This window comes from Rutidosis leptorrhynchoides, chromosome 6 (assembly GCF_046630445.1).
Source record: "Rutidosis leptorrhynchoides isolate AG116_Rl617_1_P2 chromosome 6, CSIRO_AGI_Rlap_v1, whole genome shotgun sequence".
In the NCBI taxonomy this organism is placed as follows: domain Eukaryota; kingdom Viridiplantae; phylum Streptophyta; class Magnoliopsida; order Asterales; family Asteraceae; genus Rutidosis; species Rutidosis leptorrhynchoides.
Genome location: NC_092338.1, coordinates 136308624 through 136330092, shown reverse-complemented (window position 1 = coordinate 136330092; position 21469 = coordinate 136308624). Strand labels below are relative to the sequence as shown.

Genomic DNA, 21469 nt, shown 5'->3' with positions numbered 1-21469 from the left:
CAGCGATGATGGTTGGATTTGTTGAAGGATTATGACCTTGAGATACTTTACCACCAGGGTAAAGCTAATGTGGTTGCGGATGCATTAAGTCAGAAGAACCAAGTTCCGAGTTTGCAAGTAAAAATCATTGCGAATGATTCTTTCAGATGACTTTCTCGAGAAACTCTGTGAGGTTCAAATTAAGGCGTTTGTTAATCATAAGCGTAGAGATCGAATTCAAGGACAAACGGAGTCGATTGTTCTAGGCTCGCATGGGTTGTTGTGTTTTCAAGGACTAGTGTGGGTGCCAAAATTGGGTGGTCACCGTGCCGTGCTACTCGATGAGAAGCACACTATTCATCCGGGTGCTATAAAGATGTATCTTGACTTGAAGAAGAGTATTGGTGGCCCGGTATGAAGCGTGATGTGGTTAAGTATGTTGAGCAATGTGTTACTTGTTTGCAAGTTAAGGTCGAGCATCAAAAGCCTTATGGTATGGTGCAACCGTTAGAGATCCCGAAGTGGAAATGGGAACATCTTACCATGGATTTTATCACTAAGTTTTCAAAAACGGCGAGAACCTAATAAGATACAATTTGGGTAATCGTTGATCGTTGACGAAAAGGCCTTGTTCCTTCGTATACGCAAGGCGATTTCGTTGGAGATGTTAGCAAGGTTGTTCATTAAGGAGGTGATTTTGAGACACGAGGTACCAGTGTGTATTGTCTCGGATCGAGATAGTTTTTCTTCTCGATTTTGGGGTAAGTTTCATACCGAAATGGGTACTCAAGTGAAATTAAGCACCGCCTTTCATCCTTAAACAAGCGGTCAAAGTGAAAGGACCATCCAAACCTTAGAGGATATTCTTCGGGCGTATGTGATTGATTTTGGTGGAATTTAGGATGAGCATTTACCATTGGTGGCGTTCTTGTACAATAATAACTACCATGCTAGTATTGGAATGCCACCGTACGAGATGCTTTATGGGTGAAGGTGCCGAACCCCAATTTGTTGGGGCGAGGTGGGTCAAAAGGAAGTTGGTGGTACCGAGGTGGTTCTTGAGACGAACCAAAAGATTGATGTGATTCGTGCTCGCTCAAGGTGGCACAAGATCAACAAAAGTCATTCGGATAAGTATAGGCGACCGATTGAATTTAACGAAGGTGATATGGTGATGCTTAAGGTGTCGCCATGGAAGGGTGTAATTAGGTAACGAAAGCGGGGAAACTTGCCTCGATTTATTGGACCTTTTAAAGTGTTGGCACGTGTTGGTGAAGTTGCTTATCGTTTGGAGTTACCCGAAGAGCTTGCGGGAATCCATAACACATTTCATGTTTCCTATCTTCGCAAGTGTCTTGCGGATGACTCGATGTGGGTACCATTGAACGAGATTACCCTAAATAACAAACTAGAGTATGTGGAAGAGCCGGTTGCTATTCTTGATGAAAAGGTTAAAGAGATTCGGAATAAGAGAATTCGGACATATAAGGTGCAATGGCGTCACCGAAAAGGATCTGAGTGTACTTGGGAATCCGAGGAATTTGTGTTGGAACACTTACCCTCGTTACATGATGCATGGATCGCGGGGACGCGATCGGGTCCAACTGGGGGAGAGTTATAACACCCCGAATTTCAATATCGGGGGGAACCGCGTCGCAGGCCAAGGAGCCGCGACGCGGCTATACACTATACCTGATGGTGATTTTGTTGAAAAGCTTCTGATGTCAAAATGTAATATGAGCCGCGCCGCGGGGGTGAGCGGTCGTACCACGCCTTTTGTCTTAAGCTGAAGGATCGTTTTGTGTTACCTACTGTTACCAAAATACACTGGAAGCCGCGCCGCAAGCCAGGGAGCTGTGACGTACCTCTCTGCGGGGCTGAATGCTAAAATTTGATTTTAAAAGGGTTTAAGTGGAAGTAAATTGGTCTTTTCACATATGAACGACCATATAGTTGGGGGATTAGTTTTAGTTCCATTCTAATTTCATCTTCCACACAACTAAACACTCCCAACCCTTTTAGAGTGAGAAACCCACTTCTTGAGAGAGAAAGCTTGATTTGGGGAAGAAGAAGGTTGGATCTCATCAAATTGCAAGAGTTAACCTTGTTCATATCATTTGCAGCTACCTTGCGATACTAGTGGTAAGTCCTAACTTCGATTTTCATTCAATTTGATGTTAGGGTTTAACTTGCATGTTCTTGATAAAACTCATCTAGCTCACAAATGGGTGTTTGAAGCTAGTTATGGGTGTTGTTGACCCTTTTTGGTGGGTTTTGGGTTGGAAAACATTTTGGTCATGTATAGACTCGCATTTTGGGCATAATCACTAGTATTAGTGATTATATTGATGAATGGAACCCAAATGGGTGTCATTGGAAGTTGATTTTGGGTGTAAACCCGATTTGGGTTAAAATGAGTCATTTGGTTGAATTGGGTCATGAAGTGCTCCTAGCACTTAACCATAAGTTGTATTTTGATGAGTTTGGGACCAAATCACTAGCTATTAGTTATTTGGGGTATTTGGGTCTTGTTTGACCTAGTTGGTAGTTTGGGTGCAATTTGGGTCAAATTAGCACTTGGGGATTTATGGGTCAAGATACTAGTGTTTATAGTTTAATGTTCTGAATTATGCTAGGTAACTGGCTTTTGGAGCAATCTTGAAGTCCTAGCTTGATTTTTGACTCATCTAGTTGCTCATGGTGAGTGGAATATTTATATGTGTGTGTATATAAAGTGTTTTCTTGAGGGGTTGTGGCGAGTATTATCCGGTTGTAAAGGATTTACTCTTTGTTGGCCACTTGGTGCATAGTGGTGAGTGATGTCTCTAATGAATGACTCGCTCTTTGTTGGCCACATCGCGTTTGGGGAAAGTGGTGAGTGAAGTCATTAATGACTCGCTCTTTGTTGACCACGTTGCATTCGGGGAAAGTAGTGAGTGAGATTACTTAGAAGTCCACTCTTTGTTGACCACTTGTGAGGATGTGGTAAGTGTCAATAATGGGTACACTTTTTGTTGGCCACATTCGGGTGTATATGGTAGTGCTATCCGAGAGGCGCTTTTGTTAGCCATATATACAGGTTGGTGATGCTATTCATTTGATGACTAGCACATTTGAGTATGGTTAACCATATTGCGTTCATATGTTGTATATTGGTAGTGTAGCGTGTTATATTCTTGTTTATGCAATTAACATGCTAGCTTGTACTCGGTTGTGTAATGTGCATTAGTGATACTATCTTGTATGCGGTTATGTGTAAGTTGCGCAAGTAAGTGGTTTATGTATGTATGCATATAAGTATTGCACTCACTAAGCATTGTAGCTTACTCCTTGGTTGTTTACCTTTTTATAGATTGTGGCACATCGAAGGACAACGGTAAGGGATTGGCTTAGCTTGCATGCGGTGGATTTTTGGAAGGCGCTTTTTGGTAATGGTTCCGATGGTCATGCTCACTACTGGGTCGTTTTGGTTAAACAATTGGTTGAACTTATGGGACTTGAGTTCCCGATGATGTAAACTCATAACTTGTCATATTTTGAAACATATGTTAACATTTGAGCAAGTAATGTACTCAATCTTGTGTTGTTGTGGTTAATACCTATGTTAAAAAAAATTGTGTCATATTTTTACGAGTTAATTGTTAAATTGGTTTGGGATCGTTTCACGCAATCATTACAATAACGGTTCTCATGTAACGTTCCTTGAACATCAAATCCTAACACCGTCCAACGAGCCATCATCTCCGGTTAACCCGAATGATGGTGGGTTACGTTTAACCACCCTTTCTGAGATAATCATCTCGTATGAGGGTTATTTACGGTACTCCGAATCGGAGAGTTAAACTTAAGAAACCCTTAAATCCTTCTTTATCGTTGATCATGCATGAACCGAACCCTTTGGACCATTTTATGCTTAATCAGAAACTTCACTAATCCATGAACCGTTGATGGTATCGCCCCGGACATTTGGAGTGATATTCTTCCCAGTATGGAGTTGTATCTTGAATGCGAGAGCACAACGCAGAACTTCACATCTTCGGTGCGCATCTTAGACTTGTCTTTGTCATCTCTCAATTCTAACTTTAGATCTAAGGTCCCTATGGGTTATGCAGACTCTCCTGAGAATCCAGAAAGTGCCATGGCGGAGGGTCAGATAGTTTGTCTTTTGAACTCTGGTAGTTGCCTGAAGCATTGTTCGTACATTATATCCACACTGCTGCCGGTATCCATGTGTAAGCGCCTTATCCTGTATTCAGACTCGGGCAAGTATCCCTGAACCACTATAGGTGCGCACGAGGTATTATTCAACCGAATAGCAGGGAAAGAGATTCCCGTTGTCTCCTCGTCATCTATCTATTTGGCTTTGCGCTTGATGTGTGCAGCGTGTAGTACGAAATACTATTATTTTTAATACGAAATACGATACAAATTACACAAGTTTTAATTATTTATAGAATGGATATACCTAAACCTTGCTACAACACCTATAGGCAGTGTACCTAATCGTAGAATAGTGTAGTTTTTAGTAAGTCCGGTTCGTTCCACATGGAGACGGCTTATTGCGTACACTATATTTTTTAAACAATTATATTTGCATATATATATATATATATATATATATATATATATATATATATATATATATATATATATATTAGTAATACAGTAGTAATAATATATAAAAGGGGGGTTTACCGTGTAATGACCGGTTTGTCGATTTTTTATTTTAAGCGTAAAGATAAATGACAATAATATAAATGACAGAATTTAAATTGCGATAAAGTAAATTACAGTAATTAAAATAACAGTAAATAAAGGTATGATGAAATATGAAATAAAAGTATTATGCTTACTTAAACTTCCGTAACCATGATGTTCGACGTTTTGATTTTAATTTATTACTCTGGATTAATTGTCCTTTTGTCCTGGATTATTTGAATCCTATCTGGTTTTTGTCCATAATAGTCCATCAGTCATAAATATAAAGTGCGAGTGTCCTCGTCAAATTACCCTTATACCCGAAGTCAAATATTCCAACTAATTAAAGATTTAAACTGTGACGCAGTTATCACTTCTGTCAACAATTACACCAGTTATCACTGTATGTAATCCACCCCTGTTTTGATTAGATATGAATATTAATTTACCCACTTTATCAGTTTGAATAATCAATTACCCAACCCGAATAATTAATTAAATGATTATAATAGATTCCGTATGAATGTCACTAAATAGGACAACCATAATCATTATCAATTATTAAGTTAATTAATTTGAAGATAGGTTCGACAGACTCCAATGAGTTGTCACTCAATTAGAAAATACCTCCCATCTATTAATAGTCCATAGTCAAATGCCCACAAGTGTCGGTCTTTTGTTTAAACATTAATTATGGTACAAAATCCAATAACCCCGTCATAATATTTAGTCTAACATCACGATTACTTCGGCTCAAAAAATCATAATAATAACTTAGTTACGAGACATTAATTTAAAAAGGAAGAACATAGCTTACAGTGGTGATTAATCGCGTAGCGTTACACGGACAAAGTTCCGTCTTATAAAACCTTAAAACATTTCTTACAATAACCCAATTATTATTAAACTTAATTTAAACTTAATATTATATATATATATATATATATATATATATATATATATATATATATATATATATACTCGTTACAGAGAAGGAAAAGAAAAAGATGTGTTTTACATTCGCTGAAAACGTTGCCTTTTATAGCACCTGACCCAACTTTTGGGGCCATGCGATTGCATGGCCTGGGTGTGTTAATCCCATGCGATCGCATGGTGACTGGTACTAGCTCACTTTCCCTTGTTTTCTAGCTTGTCGACATATTTATTAAATATATATATATATATTTAATATATATAATTTATATTAATTATATATATTATATTATATTCTTGTGCATAGTTGACTCGTAATTTTAAGACCGTTGACTCGCGCGTTGATGCTCGGTTTATGTCTCGGTTCCGGATTTTCGAACGTCCTTTCGTACGAGTAGATATCTTGTACTTTGCGTTCCGCGGCTTGTACTCTTGTAATTTTTAGATGTTTCTCATCAATAAATTGAACCACTTGAATTATATCTTGTACATTTGAGCTTTTTGGTCATTTGCGTCTTCAAATCATCGTTTTCTTCTTTTGTCTTCGCACTTATTTATTTAAACGAATATTACATAAAAATAGAATAATTGCAACTAAAAGCTTTACATATTGGAAGGATATTGATACTAAATATATGTTCATTTAGAGCACTATCAAATATCCCCAAACTTGAACGTTGCTTGTCCTCAAGCAATACAGAACTTGAAATAAAATCACACTTCACTTGAATCACTTTTTTATTCTCACACTTTATACATCAGTGATTTTGATACGACGGTATAAACAATGATAGTAACGATGTGGTTTACAGTCCCACATGACTATTAAAATGTAGATCCTTTAAGAAAATTGGATCTTTATGAAAACATTTGATCTTTTAAAAATTCATTCTAGCTTTTATCCTAGATAAGTTTTCAGGAATAACCCTTCACCGGTGTTTGCAAAATATTTTTGTGGGTTTTGTGGGTTTCAGATTTCAAAATTTTAGCTCAAAACTTGTGGTTTTGTGTCACCCACTTGCTAACCTTGTATTAGGAAAGCACACGTCCAGTTTACTTGTCCCGTATATTACCTTTCGGTAAACTACCGTCCGGTTGTAAAAGAAAGCGATGAACAAGCAACTGTTAAGGCGATGTCTAATGACATGCAGATGTTCATGGTCTACAACGTGTCGGATGCAATTACTATCCTTTGTAGGAGCAATAGTAAAGATCACCCTATAATTTTTCGGTCTGGCACAAGGTCCTGTCTTCGACCATGCTATGCAACCACTGTTCTTACGGTTGACACCTGATTTGGTTCAGGTAACCTAATGAATTTCGGTGAATTCTTAGGATTTTACGTTCAATGGTAATGAACGCATTGAAAATAGGTTTTCAGAAAACAAATCGGTTTTAATTTTGATCAAAATATTTTCTCGTTCAAGCTCGAGTTTAGATATCATTGAATTCCATGAGTTTGTAATTCTCAATCTTTAAGGTCAATCTCAAGGATTGAGTAATATCAGGCTTAAATGCTGATTTTTAATCTTTATGGAGATTATCCTTTCTGGGGATCTGATTCATTAGTCTTATCAAGCTAATTTGCACGGCGCCCTCCGTATTTTACGAGACAGATCCTTTCATGGTTAGGATAAGTCTGACCACTTGGCGACCCTGTTTGATGCTGAGGTCCGTGGATTTCCTGCTGATTTTAGAGATGACTTTTCTAGATTTTTCGTCAACCTACAGCTGGTCTGGACGACAACTTCCTGACCTAAATCAAGAAGCGCGTCTTTTTTGGAAGACTTTACTTCCTTTTAATGATGGAATTGATTCATCGTGTAGATCCATCTTTCTTTCAAATATATTACAGTAAATTGGGTAAAACTGATTCGTTTAGTCCAAAGCAAAAGTACCTACAATAATCTTGTACAAAATATGTGATATATGTTTTAAAGAACTTTGATAAATTCTTTCCACAATTAGCTTTTATTTATTCTTTTCTTTGCCTTTTTATTCTCTTCTATTCCATTTTAAATGAATTCAAGCGTTTTGGATTGTTTCTCCATTTATGTTCTCTCCGAGGTAACAATAATTTCGGTATTAACACCTAGTTTTATCGTTCATAAATATGTATAAACATGATTTTGAATTCATTTAGTTGAAAATTTTTCAAATTTTCACAAAATTTGGCAATTAAACTAAGTGTAAACCCGAGAGAATTTATAACCCTTCCCCACACTTGAGATCATGCAATGCCCTCATTTGCATGAAATCAGACTATAATTATAAATTCATGAGGGTGATTAGTGTAGAAAAGTGATTAAAAATACCGAGTTTGCAAACATATTGTTTTATATCACATTTGATATTTTACGTCTTGTCGTTAAAATTAGTAGCTTTTGCTGAACTTAATGTCAGCCTTTGAAAGTGCGATGTTTTACCCTGTTTTGTACATAAGATAAACTACAAACATACATAATATTTTTATTATTATTATTTTTTTTATAAAATCTTTATTTATTAAAACAATTTAAATGAATAATTTTTTTAAAAATTTTGTTTCCTTTTACTTTAGGTAGTTTCGGTATGTTTACCTAGTCCGTCCCTCGACAAAATTTAAAATTTGTTGTTAAAGCGATTGTTTTAAAAGCAAAGATTTTTGGGTTTTTTTTAATTTTTTTGGTATACTTTAGATCAATAAAATTAAAAATAATGATAACAAAATTTTTCGCCCCGCCTCTCGGGTAAAGCAATTTCGGTTCCATGACCTAGTCTTCAACTTACGATGAATTTTAGAAATCATTTTTTAAACTTAATGAAATAAAGTAATTTTTATTTTTTAAAATCACACAAAAATTAAATCTAAAAATGCAAATTAATTTCATACAAAACCTACAAAACAAAAATTCAGAATGGGGGGAGAAAACTAGTTCTTTAGTGTCTGCTAGTGGAAAAAACCAATTGGATTCCATTCTCGGAACTACACGAGAACAGAACAACTAACTCTAGACAGCATTTTCTTTTTAGAACATTTGAATCTCCCCACACTTAGGTAGCTGTGGTTTTGAAATTGTGATTAACTTCATTGTTAATATCTCTTGGGCCATAATCAACTTACATATCTGTGACTTTTGCTTTAAGCCATTGGTCGGATTCCTGTGTAATATCCACAAATTCAACTAGTTTTGCCTTTTCTTTAGGCGATAGATTGGATACTAACCGATTACATAACTTAAAGTTCCCCTTGGTTCTAGCATCGCGAATCTGTTTAATAAGTTTCTTCATTGAACTATTAATAACGGGGTCATTTAATTTCGTATCAACAACGGGGTTCTTTGTTATCAGGTCATCATTAGGTGTTACTTCATTTTCCCTACACTTAGGCGTTTTATTATTGTTAAGCACGACCGTTGGAGTTGGTAAAAAAATGGTTATTACCAATCGTTTTTGTTAGTTCAACGGTTTTGGTTGGTAGAGATTTAGCCTTTCGAATCACAAAGGTGACCGATTTGTCACCATCACTAAGTGTCATTCTACCCTTTCTTACATCAAATAACGCCCCGGTGGACGCTAAGAATGGTCAACCTAAAATTAAAGGAACGTTTGAGTCCTCTTCTATGTCAATGACAATAAATTCGACTAAAAAGGTTAAATTACCCTCTTGAACGGGTAGGTTGTCAGCAATTCCAACTGGGTGCTTAATGTTTTGATCAAAGAGTCGAACACTCATTTCCGTTGGACTTAACTCACCTACACCTAATCTCTTGTATAATGAAAGAGGCATAACACTCACACTCGCACCTAAATCTGCTAGTGCATCATACATGACACAATCACTAAGTAGACAAGGAATAATAAATTCACCCGGATCACCCAACTTGGGTGTAAGTTTTGGTGGAACTGTCTTCACCGGGTTTACTTTTACGATTTTTGTTTCTTGCACTTTCTTATTCTTCTTCTTCTTTCCAAAGTTATCACAAACTTTATTACCTATTACTTGCTCATACTCAACTCCTTTTCTTGGAAACGGGATGGGTGGTCTATATGGTGCCACCACTGGCTTTACATACTCGGGTGGTGGTGGTGTTGTAACTTCTTCATTGTTACTCACATCTAAAACCTTCCCATCTTCTGGTGCTGGTTTTTCAGAATTCGTTGAAACCATATTAACATTCTCATTCCGAGGATTTACTTCAGTATTACTCGGTAGCTTTCCTTGTTCCCTCTCACTCATCATGCTAGCAAGATTACCTACGTATTTTTCTAGATTCAAAATGGAAGCTTTTTGAGTTCTTAATGACTGATCAAACCTCTCATTTGTTTGGTTTGAGTTGCAATAAATTGTGTTTGAGATTCCATTAGCTTTGCCATCATTTCTTCCAGATTTGACTTTTTCTCTTCGATTTGTTGTGGTGGTTTATACAAGCTAGGTCTTTGTTGATTGAAAGTGTTGTTTGGAGTTGGTTGGTTATTCGGACCTTGTTGGTTGTACGAGTTATTGTTGGGTCCATTTGGATTGTAAAGAATGTTTTGATTTCGATTGAAGTTTGGCCTTGGCGGTTGATAATTATTTTGATAATTATTTCCCGGCCTTTGGTTCATGTAGGAAACATTCTCACGTTGTTCCATCATTTGCTCAATGTGACAATCTTTTATTAAGTGTGGTCCACCGCATTGCTCACAACTGATTCATATTGCGTGAATATCTTTAGTCATCTTTTCCATTCGTCTCTCGAAAGCATCTATTTTTGCGGAAACGGAATCAAAGTCATGGCTAGAATCGGCTCTAGCCTCTTTAGATGAACGAAAGATATATTTTTCCTGATGCAACTCATGTGAGTGGGAGGCTGTGTTATCAATAATTTTGTGAGCTTCAGTTGCTGTTTTCTTCATAATGGAACCACCAACTGCTGTGTCGATGTCTTTTCGTGTAGCAATGTTGACACCTTGGTTGAATATTTGTACTATTTGATAAGTGTCTAAACCGTGCTGAGGACATCCTCTTAACAACTTTTCGAATCTTGTCCACGCCTCAAATAATGTTTCATTTGTCTTTTGCGCGAACTTAACAATTTCTCCTTGAAGTCTCACGGATTTAGATGCCGGAAAGAATCTTTTAAGAAATTTTTCAACTAAAACATCCCATGTATCAATCGCTCCTTCAGGTAACAATTCTAACCAATCTTTGGATTCTCCCTTTAAAGTCCAGGAAAATAACATGAGATAGATCTGTTCATCCTCAACTTCTCTGATTTTGAATAAAGTACAGATCCTATTAAAGTTTCGAAGATGTTCGTTTGGATCTTCTTTTGGCGTACCACTATATTGGCATTGATTAGTTACCATGTGTAGGATTTGTCCTTTGATTTCATAATCTGGCGCATTAATGTCTGGCTTAATAATGGCGTGACCTTGGCCCGTGCGTGTGGCTCTCATTCGGCCTTCCATACTTAGAGGTTCAGTTACTTCCATAATTGAATTTGTTGAATACGAATCACTAGAGAATTCTTATTTAACAGTTTATATTTCAGGAGGAATGATTAGTGGTTCAGGATCTTGGAATTGTCCTTGAATATCCTCCGGGTTCTCAATTGTGAAATCGGGTTCAAAAGATGGATTATCAGAAATTTGAATTGGAGTACTTGTTCGACTAGATGATGATTCTAAAGAAAAATCAACGACGATTATATTAGCTAGATGTCTTGATCGGGTTACAGGTGGTGAACGTATGAAAGGTGGTGAACGTTTTGCTCGGTGCATTCATTGAATATCCTATTAGTTATAAAGATAAAAATTATATAAGTTATCAAATTAATAGACTTTTCTGCTTTTGCCCACGTTTCGAATAGCCAAAAGATGCAGCAGGGAGCCAGGATCCTTTAAGTCGGAAAATCCACAACTCAGCCACCAACAAATCCAACTATTACTACGAAGCAGAAAATTTTCAATGTCTATCAATTTAACAGCTTAAAATAATTTTTTCATCGAAGTTTAAAGAAAATTTTATGTCCTAAAAACTAGAGCGTAGAAATGAGAAAGAAAAAGAGTGCGTCGAAAAATAAGAGGTCGAAAAACAAACGTCGAAAAACAAAAATTCGAAAAATAATAATAAGAAAGTAAAGCGTCGAAACTTAAAAGTCTAAAAACTAAAAATTAAAGCTTACGTCTAAAGGTATTAAAGCTTAAAGGAATTCTAAATCTAAAACGGCAATAACTTAAAAAGGCACTAAAATTTATAAACTGCGTCGCAAAATTCTAAAGTGCCTAAATCTTAATCTAAAGAAAAAGCACTTAAGGGATTTTACGGCAAAGCCTAAAAATCTAGAAATATAAAATACTATGGAAAAAACTAAGTTTAAACCTAATTACGAACGATAAATTACAAATTACGAATTAAACGTTTAAAATATACAAAAAGTAAAAATAAAACTAAAGTTGTAAAAAAATACAATTTATATAAAAATATTATTTTTATATTATTATTTTATAAAAATATTAATCTATATATGTAAATAATAAATACTAAAACTTAAAATACAAATTTAAAAACTAGATTTAAATATATTAATTAATAAAAACCCTAATTAGGTTAAATATTTATAATAATAAATAATAAAACCCTACTCCGTATTAAATGATGTACTAGGTTTCCTGTCAGACACTACCATGCGACCGCATGGAAATAAAGCATACGGCTCATGCGATCGCATGGGCCTGGTGTAAGACCCGAATAATTGAACTGTACACATGTGTATATAAGTGTATCGTGCGGTACTCGAATCAGGATTTGGTTGTATATATTTAAAAAGGCAAAAGGAGCTGGACTGGGAGAGTTGCGCGCCGCGCGGCCTGGTGTCGCGCCGCGCCATCTGTCTGTGACAGATTCTCTCTTTCTTTTAAATTAGATATTTTGAGGGTATTTTGGTAAAATCACTAGGAGGCCGGATTTAATGCCTTAGATCAGTTTTGGGGAGTTCATTTACTCCTTCCACAACTACCAACACTTATCCAAATCAATTCTAGAGAGAGAGTGGCTTTTAGTGAGGGAAACCCCATTTTGGAGAAGAAGAAGAAGGTTTCTTGCTTAAGTCCAAGCATTAAAGTTGTTCGCCTTCCCTCTAGCTTCGTTGTGATAGTTGTGGTATGCTCTAATCTTAATTTCTTTGTTTAATTTGATTTAGGGCTAGGGTTTGGGGTGAAGATGAACATAAAACCCATTTTGTTAGTGTTTTGGGTGTTCTAGGGTAATTTGAGTCATGTAGACTCAATATTGGGTTAACTAGGGTTTGGAAGAGTTACTTGTTGTTAGAGAACCCTAATTAGCTAGTAAAATTGCTAGAACACCATGACTTATGTAAATGGGTGTAAATGGGTTAGTGGTTGACCCAAAATGGGTAGGTTGACTTTGAAAGTGTCAAATGGGTCAAAATGAACCTAAGCTAATTAATATGTGTGGTTGAAGCCTAAAACTAGTGTTAAAATGTGTAATGAACCTACTTTGGTTAATGATAGGGTTTTGTGATGAGTTAACCCGATTTTAGGGTTAAGGGTGCAAATGGGTCGGATTTGCACCATGGGTCAAATTAACACTAGGAGTGAGCTTTAGAGTGTTGACCAACTCGAGTTGTGATTTTGATATTGTGATAAATGTAATAGGTGCGTTACATTGAAGTGTTCAAGCTCGGTTATCTTTCACCAAGAGATTTTGAGGTGAGTGGAATAATTATGCATTCGTGTATATGGCGTGTTTATTTGTGGGTGTTATGGTATGAACCATCGAGCCGGTAGTACCATAGCATGTGTGTAAATTGATGTGAACCACGAGCCGGTAGCATCGAGTATGAACCACGAGCCGGTAGCACTATAAAATAATTGATGTGAACCACGAGCCGGTAGCATCGAGTGTGAACCACGAGCCGGTAGCACTATAAACAAATTGTGAACCACGAGCCGGTAGCACTATAAACGAGTGAGACTCAATGCGTATGGTGTGAACCACGAGCCGGTAGCACCATAGCGTCATGGTTAACCATATTAAGATTTGTTGATATTTAGCATGCTAAATTATTTATGGTTGTGTTGAGTATATGCTAACTCGGTTATGTTATTGTATGACTTGTTAAGTGTTTGAGGTTGATGACATGCTTTTGTGTTACACGTTTCGTACGAGGTATCTTGTGTTGTGATTGCAAATAGATGGGCGATATATATGTATGTGTAATTATTGCATTCACTAAGCTTTGCTTACCCTCTCGTTGTTTACCACTTTTATAGGTTCGGTGTTGGACAAGGGTAAGGACATCGTTTTGGACTAGGGATCCCGCTTGTTGCTAAGGGACGCTTTTGGTTTTAGTAGCTCTCGGAGTTTGACCGATAGTTGGGTAGTTTAATCCCAAACGCCATGCTCATTGTGTAGTTTGGAACTTAAACTTTTTGGTGGTCGAAACTCCTAAATTGTACTAAACTTGTAATTTGGGTCGTGTGGGCCCCGCTTGTAAAACTTTAATTTTATGTTTGAAACATGTTAGTTTTACATATTTGGTTGTATGGTAAAAAGCGTTTTGTCTAAAAGTGTCGGGAACTAGTCAATCTTTTCGCGGTTAAAAGTCCCGGGGACAGCCAGATATGGCGCGGCGCGCGGGCCATATGGCGCGGCACGCCGATGGTCTGCAACAGAAATTTTTTTTTTTATTTCGTATTTTCACAAGGTTTTGTCGGGTGTTGGTTTGGGTTGTTACAAGTGGTATCAGAGCATGGTCTAAGGGATTTAGGTGACTTGAGATAGGCGCCTAGACTTAGACTTTTGTGTGCGTGATTATGCGGGACTTGTAGGACTTTGGGTCGGATCAGAATGATTAGTGCATAGGTTTATGTGAACTAATCATGCGCTATTTATTTGTGTTGTGTTTAGCAATCATCAAGCGAGATGGACGTTGTACTAGCGAGTTAGCGCGACGTGCTCGCGTAGTAATGACTAGCTACCATTACTACGGGTGCAAATCGGGTCAAACAAGCAATGTACGACGATTGTTGAGCGAGATGGGGTAGTGAGGCGTATATGTATGTAATTGTGTATATTTGCCCTTTCGTTTCGTGGTTTAAGCTAATTCGTTTTATAGAATGAAGACGAGAAACGGTCCCGATCACGATAACGGAAGTACAAGTGAAGACGCCGAGTTCTCGACAAAGGTCGAGGCCGTCTTTAAGAAGTTGAAATCGGATTTTCTTGCGGACGTTCGAAAGGTCTTCCAAGATTCGGTCGATGGGCAAGTGACCGAAGTGATAAACGAACGAATGAAGGCCACTATTGAAGAGGCCCTTGATGCTAGAAACATTTATCCTCGAGGTGAAGGGGGTGATGGAAAGAGAGACTTCCACTACAAAAATTTTAAGGATACTCAACCTCCGACGTTTAATGGGGTGAGGGATCCGTTGAAAAGTACTTGTTGGATTTCGGACATCGAGGGGGCCTTCCGTACCGCGGAGTGTCCTCCCGAGAAGAAGACGAGGTTTGGGTCTAGCATGTTACGTGAAGAGGGCAAGTTGTGGTGGGATGATAAAATCAATTTGTATGGCGAAGAGCAATGCATGGACTTGACATGGGAGGAGTTCAAGAAAGAGTTTTTCAAGGAATACCGAACTTCATCCGATCTTGATCGAATCCGGGACGAGTTGCATCATTTGCAACAAGGTTCCATGGATTTAGTTACCCTCAAGTCTACATTCTTGGCAAAGACTCGTTTTTGCCCGGAGTATGTGGGTTATGATCATAAGCTTATGAAAGATTTTTATCGTACCTTGAATGCCGACTACAAGAGCAAGATTAGCCGGGGTATGGCTAAGACTTTTGATGAATTGTTTGAGTTGGCTCGGGGTTTTGAGCCGGAGGTGCCTAGGAAGAGTGATTTTACTTTTTCGAAAAGGAAGTTTGAAGGATCGAGCCATTCGAATTTTTCAAACAAGAAGTCCAAAAGAGGCGCCGAGAGCGTTAATAGTGCGAAGAAGGGTGGTTCCGGGAGTTTTGGACCCACTTGCTTTAATTGTAATCAAAGAGGGCACATGGCTCGCGAATGTCCTAAGGCGTCGACCAAGGTTACTTGCTTTAATTGCGGCAAAGAGGGGCATAAGAAGCCGGAGTGTCCCGACTTGCGAAATGATAATGTGAAAAGGTTGGAGAGGGCGGCGGGTACGGCTAGGGGTCGCAACTATTTGATGACTAATGATGAAGCCAAACAATCGAACGAAGTTGTCTCAGGTACTTTTATGGTTAATTCTAATCCGGCGAGAATTCTTTTTGATAGAGGTGCAAATTTGTCGTTTGTTTCTCCTAAATTTGTGCCTAAACTTGATAGACCGTTAGCTAAGTTAAGTCGTCCGGTAGAAGTCGAAATAGCGGACGGCAAGACGGTGCTAGTGGTTGATGTGTGTAGGAATTGTGATGTTGTTTTTGGTGCCGAAACTTTTAAAATTAATCTCATTCTAATGACCTTGGGCGATTTTGATATTGTCGTTGGTATGGATTGGCTCGATCATTACAGAGCCGATATTGCATGCCATGACAAGTTTATTCATGTTAAGGCCCCAAGTGGGGGAGAAATGATTATTCATGGTGTTAAGAGAAGAAGAACGGTGCCGATATGCACTTTTGCACGGGCGCGTCGTTCCGTTGTTACCGGTGGCATGGCTTTCCTTGCTCATGTTGTTGATACTCGTAATGAGCCACCACCTATTCGTGAAATTCCGGTAGTTAATGAGTTTGAAGACGTTTTTCCGGATGAGTTACCGGGTGTTCCGGTGGAAAGACAAGTCGAGTTTCGCATTGAGTTGGTTCCGGGGGCTACCCCCATCGCTAAAACTCCTTATCGTTTAGCACCAACGGAAATGCAGGAGTTGTTGAATCAAATTCAAGAGTTGCTTGAGAAAGGTTTTATCCGACCGAGTGCTTCGCCGTGGGGCGCTCCGGTCTTATTCGTGAAGAAGAAAGATGGTAGTATGCGTATGTGCATCGATTACCGTGAGTTAAATAAAGTGACGATCAAGAATCGTTATCCGTTACCTAGGATTGACGATTTGTTTGATCAACTTCAAGGCGCGACGTATTTCTCTAAGATCGACCTACGGTCCGGCTATCATCAAATGCGGGTCCGTGAGGAAGACATTGAGAAAACGGCTTTCCGAACGCGTTATGGGCATTATGAGTTTGTGGTTATGCCTTTTGGTCTTACGAATGCACCAGCGGCATTCATTGATCTTATGAACTGGGTGTGCCAACCTATGTTGGACAAGTCGGTCATTGTGTTCATTGACGACATACTAGTCTACTCGAAAAGTATGCACGAACATGAACGTCACTTGCGTGAAGTTTTGAAGACATTAAGAAAGGAGAAGTTGTATGCAAAATTCTCTAAATGTGAATTTTGGCTAAGAGAGGTCCAATTTCTTGGCCATATTGTGAACGAAGGCGGTATCCAAGTGGATCCGGGGAAGATTGAGACGGTGAAGAGTTGGGGACGACCGACTACGCCTATGGAAATCCGGAGTTTTCTCGGGTTGGCCGGTTATTATCGTCGGTTTATCTAAGATTTTTCTAAGATCACTTCTTCGTTGACGAAATTGACAAGGAAGAATGCGAAGTTTGTTTGGGAGAACGAGCAAGAAATTGCTTTTCAATTGTTAAAAGAGAAGTTATGTCAGGCTCCGGTGTTAGTGTTACCGGAAGGTGTCGAAGATATGGTAGTTTATTGTGATGCTTCCTTAAATGGGCTCGGGTGTGTTCTTATGCAAAGGGGTAAAGTCATTGCTTATGCCTCTCGACAATTAAAGGAGCACGAGACGAGGTACCCGACTCACGATTTAGAGATGGCGGCGGTTGTGCATGCGTTGAAAATTTGGCGCCATTACTTGTATGGTGTCAAGTGTACGATATATTCGGATCATAAAAATTTGAAACATCTTTTCACTCAAAGAGATTTGAATTATCATCAACGTAGGTGGATGGATGTGGTGAAGGACTATGATTGTGAGATACTTTATCATCCGGGTAAGGCGAATGTGGTCGCGGATGCGTTAAGTCGAAAGACTCAACATCCGGCGATACGTGTAGCATCGTTACGTTTGGTTATCACTAACGACTTTCTTGGAAAGATGGGTGAAGATCAAATAGAGGCTTATGTTCACAATAAGCATGCGGAGCGAATTGTGGGCCAATCGGAATTCATTACTATAGGCCCGCGGGGTTTATTGTCGTTTCAAGGAAGGGTGTGGGTGCCTAAGATGGGTGATTACCGACGGGTGCTACTTGACGAGGTACATAAGTCAAAATATTCTATTCATCCGGGCGCGACAAAAATGTATCACGACTTGAAGAAAGACTATTGGTGGCCGGGCATGAAACGCGATGTTGTGAAATATGTTGAACGATGTGTTACTTGCTTGCAAGTTAAAGCCGAGCACCAAAAGCCGTATGGTAAGTTGCAACCGTTAGAGATCCCGAAGTGGAAATGGGAGCACATTACCATGGATTTCATCACTAAGTTACCTAAGACGGCGAGGACTCAATATGATTCGATTTGGGTTATAGTTGATCGGTTGACGAAAAGCGCTTTGTTTCTTCCCATTAAAGAAGCAATATCGTCGGAGACCTTGGCTAAGTTGTTTATCAAGGAAGTCGTCGCTCGTCATGGGGTTCCTATATCTATTATCTCGGATCGAGATACCCGTTTTACATCTCGATTTTGGGAAAAGTTTCATGAAGATATGGGTACGCAATTGAAGTTGAGCACGGCGTATCATCCTCAAACGGAAGGTCAAACCGAACGTACGAACCAAACTCTAGAAGATATGTTACGGGCGTGCATTATTGATTTTGGTGGTAGTTGGGACGAGCATTTGCCTTTGGTGGAATTCTCGTACAATAATAGTTATCATACTAGTATCGGGATGCCACCGTATGAGATGCTCTATGGGCGTAGATGTCGAACTCCCGTTTGTTGGGGAGAAGTGGGTCAACGAGAGATCGGGAGTACCGATTTGGTTTTGGAGACGAACAACAAGATTGATATTATTCGGGAACATTTGAAGAAGGCTCAAGATAGGCAAAAGTCGTATGCCGACAAACGTAGGCGAACGATCGAATTTCAAGAAGGCGACATGGTGATGCTTAAAGTTTCGCCATGGAAGGGTATTATTCGATTTTGAAAACGGGGAAAGTTAGCTCCTCGGTTTATTGGGCCATTCAAGGTTTTAGCTCGTGTTGGCGAAGTTGCATATCGATTGGAATTACCCGAAGAGCTTGCGGGGATCCATAATACATTCCATGTTTCCCACCTCCGTAAGTGTCTTGCGGATGATTCCTTATGGATGCCTTTAGACGAGATCGAGCTAAACAACAAGTTGGAATATGTCGAAGAACCGGTCGCCATACTCGATGAGAAAGTTAAGAGGTTGAGACATAAAGAAGTGAGGACTTTTAAAGTCCAATGGCGGCGTAGCAAGGGTTCCGAGTTCACTTGGGAACCCGAAGAGTTCGTGTTAGTGTATCTTCCCTCTTGTCATGCGGCTTGGATTGCGAGGACGCAATCCGAATAAGTGGGGGAGAGTTGTAAGACCCGAATAATTGAAGTGTACACATGTGTATATAAGTGTATTGTGCGGTACTCAAATCGGGGTTTGGTTGTATATATTTAAAAAGGCAAAAGGAGCTGGACTGGGAGAGTTGCGCGCCGCGCGGCCTGGTGGCGCGCCGCGCCATCTGTCTGTGACAGATTCTCTCTTTCTTTTAAATTAGATATTTTGAGGGTATTTTGGTAAAATCACTAGGAGGCCGGATTTAATACCTTAGATCAATTTTGGGGAGTTCATTTACTCCTTCCACAACTACCAACACTTATCCAAATCAATTCTAGAGAGAGAGTGGCTTTTAGTGAGGGAAACCCCATTTTGGAGAAGAAGAAGAAGGTTTCTTGCTTAAGTCCAAGCATTAAAGTTGTTCGCCTTCCCTCTAGCTTCGTTGTGATAGTTGTGGTATGCTCTAATCTTAATTTCTTTGTTTAATTTGATTTAGGGCTAGGGTTTGGGGTGAAGATGAACATAAAACCCATTTTGTTAGTGTTTTGGGTGTTCTAGGGTAATTTGAGTCATGTAGACTCAATATTGGGTTAACTAGGGTTTGGAAGAGTTACTTGTTGTTAGAGAACCCTAATTAGCTAGTAAAATTGCTAGAACACCATGACTTATGTAAATGGGTGTAAATGGGTTAGTGGTTGACCCAAAATGGGTAGGTTGACTTTGAAAGTGTCAAATGTGTCAAAATGAACCTAAGCTAATTAATATGTGTGGTTGAAGCCTAAAACTAGTGTTAAAATGTGTAATGATAGGGTTTTGTGATGAGTTAACCCGATTTTAGGGTTAAGGGTGCAAATGGGTCGGATTTGCACCATGGGTCAAATTAACACTAGGAGTGAGCTTTAGAGTGTTGACCAACTCGAGTTGTGATTTTGATATTGTGATAAATGTAATAGGTGCGTTACATTGAAGTGTTCAAGCTCGGTTATCTTTCACCAAGAGATTTTGAGGTGAGTGGAATAATTATGCATTCGTGTATATGGCGTGTTTATTTGTGGGTGTTATGGTATGAACCATCGAGCCGGTAGTACCATAGCATGTGTGTAAATTGATGTGAACCACGAGCCGGTAGCATCGAGTGTGAACCACGAGCCGGTAGCACTATAAAATAATTGATGTGAACCACGAGCCGGTAGCATCGAGTGTGAACCACGAGCCGGTAGCACTATAAACAAAGTGTGAACCACGAGCCGGTAGCACTATAAACGAGTGAGACTCAATGCGTATGGTGTGAACCACGAGCCGGTAGCACCATAGCGTCATGGTTAACCATATTAAGATTTGTTGATATTTAGCATGCTAATTTATTTATGGTTGTGTTGAGTATATGCTAACTCGGTTATGTTATTGTATGACTTGTTAAGTGTTTGAGGTTGATGACATGCTTTTGTGTTACACGTTTCGTACGAGGTATCTTGTGTTGTGATTGAAAATAGATGGGCGATATATATGTATGTGTAATTATTGCATTCACTAAGCTTTGCTTACCCTCTCGTTGTTTACCACTTTTATAGGTTCGGTGTTGGACAAGGGTAAGGGCATCGTTTTGGACTAGGGATCCCGCTTGTTGCTAAGGGACGCTTTTGGTTTTAGTAGCTCTCGGAGTTTGACCGATAGTTGGGTAGTTTAATCCCAAACGCCATGCTCATTGTGTAGTTTGGAACTTAAACTTTTTGGTGGTCGAAACTCCTAAATTGTACTAAACTTGTAATTTGGGTCGTGTGGGCCCCGCTTGTAAAACTTTAATTTTATGTTTGAAACATGTTAGTTTTACATATTTGGTTGTATGGTAAAAAGCGTTTTGTCTAAAAGTGCCGGGAACTAGTCAATCTTTTCGCGGTTAAAAGTCCCGGGGACAGCCAGATATGGCGCGGCGCGCGGGCCATATGGCGCGGCGCGCCGATGGTCTGCAACAGAAATTTTTTTTTTTTATTTCGTATTTTCACAAGGTTTTGTCAGGTGTTGGTTTGGGTTGTTACACCTGGATTCCAGATATGGTTTTAGGCTTCGACGGGTTCGGCCCAATTTTTAATCTTAATTATTATATATATTTTTTTTTTCTGATTTTAAATTACAAAATATTTATAGAATATTTATATAAAATATAATAAACTTATATTTTAAAATCTTAAAAATAAAAGTATTTTTTAATTTTATAAATAAAGTTCTTAAAAATATATATATAAATTTTTTATATATATTTTTAACACTTAAACAAAATATTTTTACGAAATAAGAAATAAAATATTTT

The 21469-nt window shown here is 38.6% G+C and overlaps 1 non-coding gene across 1 annotated transcript; it reads left to right on the top strand.

The window, feature by feature from the left end:
- Positions 1 to 10576: 10576 nt before the first annotated feature.
- On the top strand, positions 10577 to 10683 carry LOC139856267 (small nucleolar RNA R71). Its single transcript, XR_011761761.1, has one exon. It is a non-coding gene; the product is annotated as a small nucleolar RNA R71 (small nucleolar RNA).
- The last annotated feature ends 10786 nt before the right edge of the window (positions 10684 to 21469 follow it).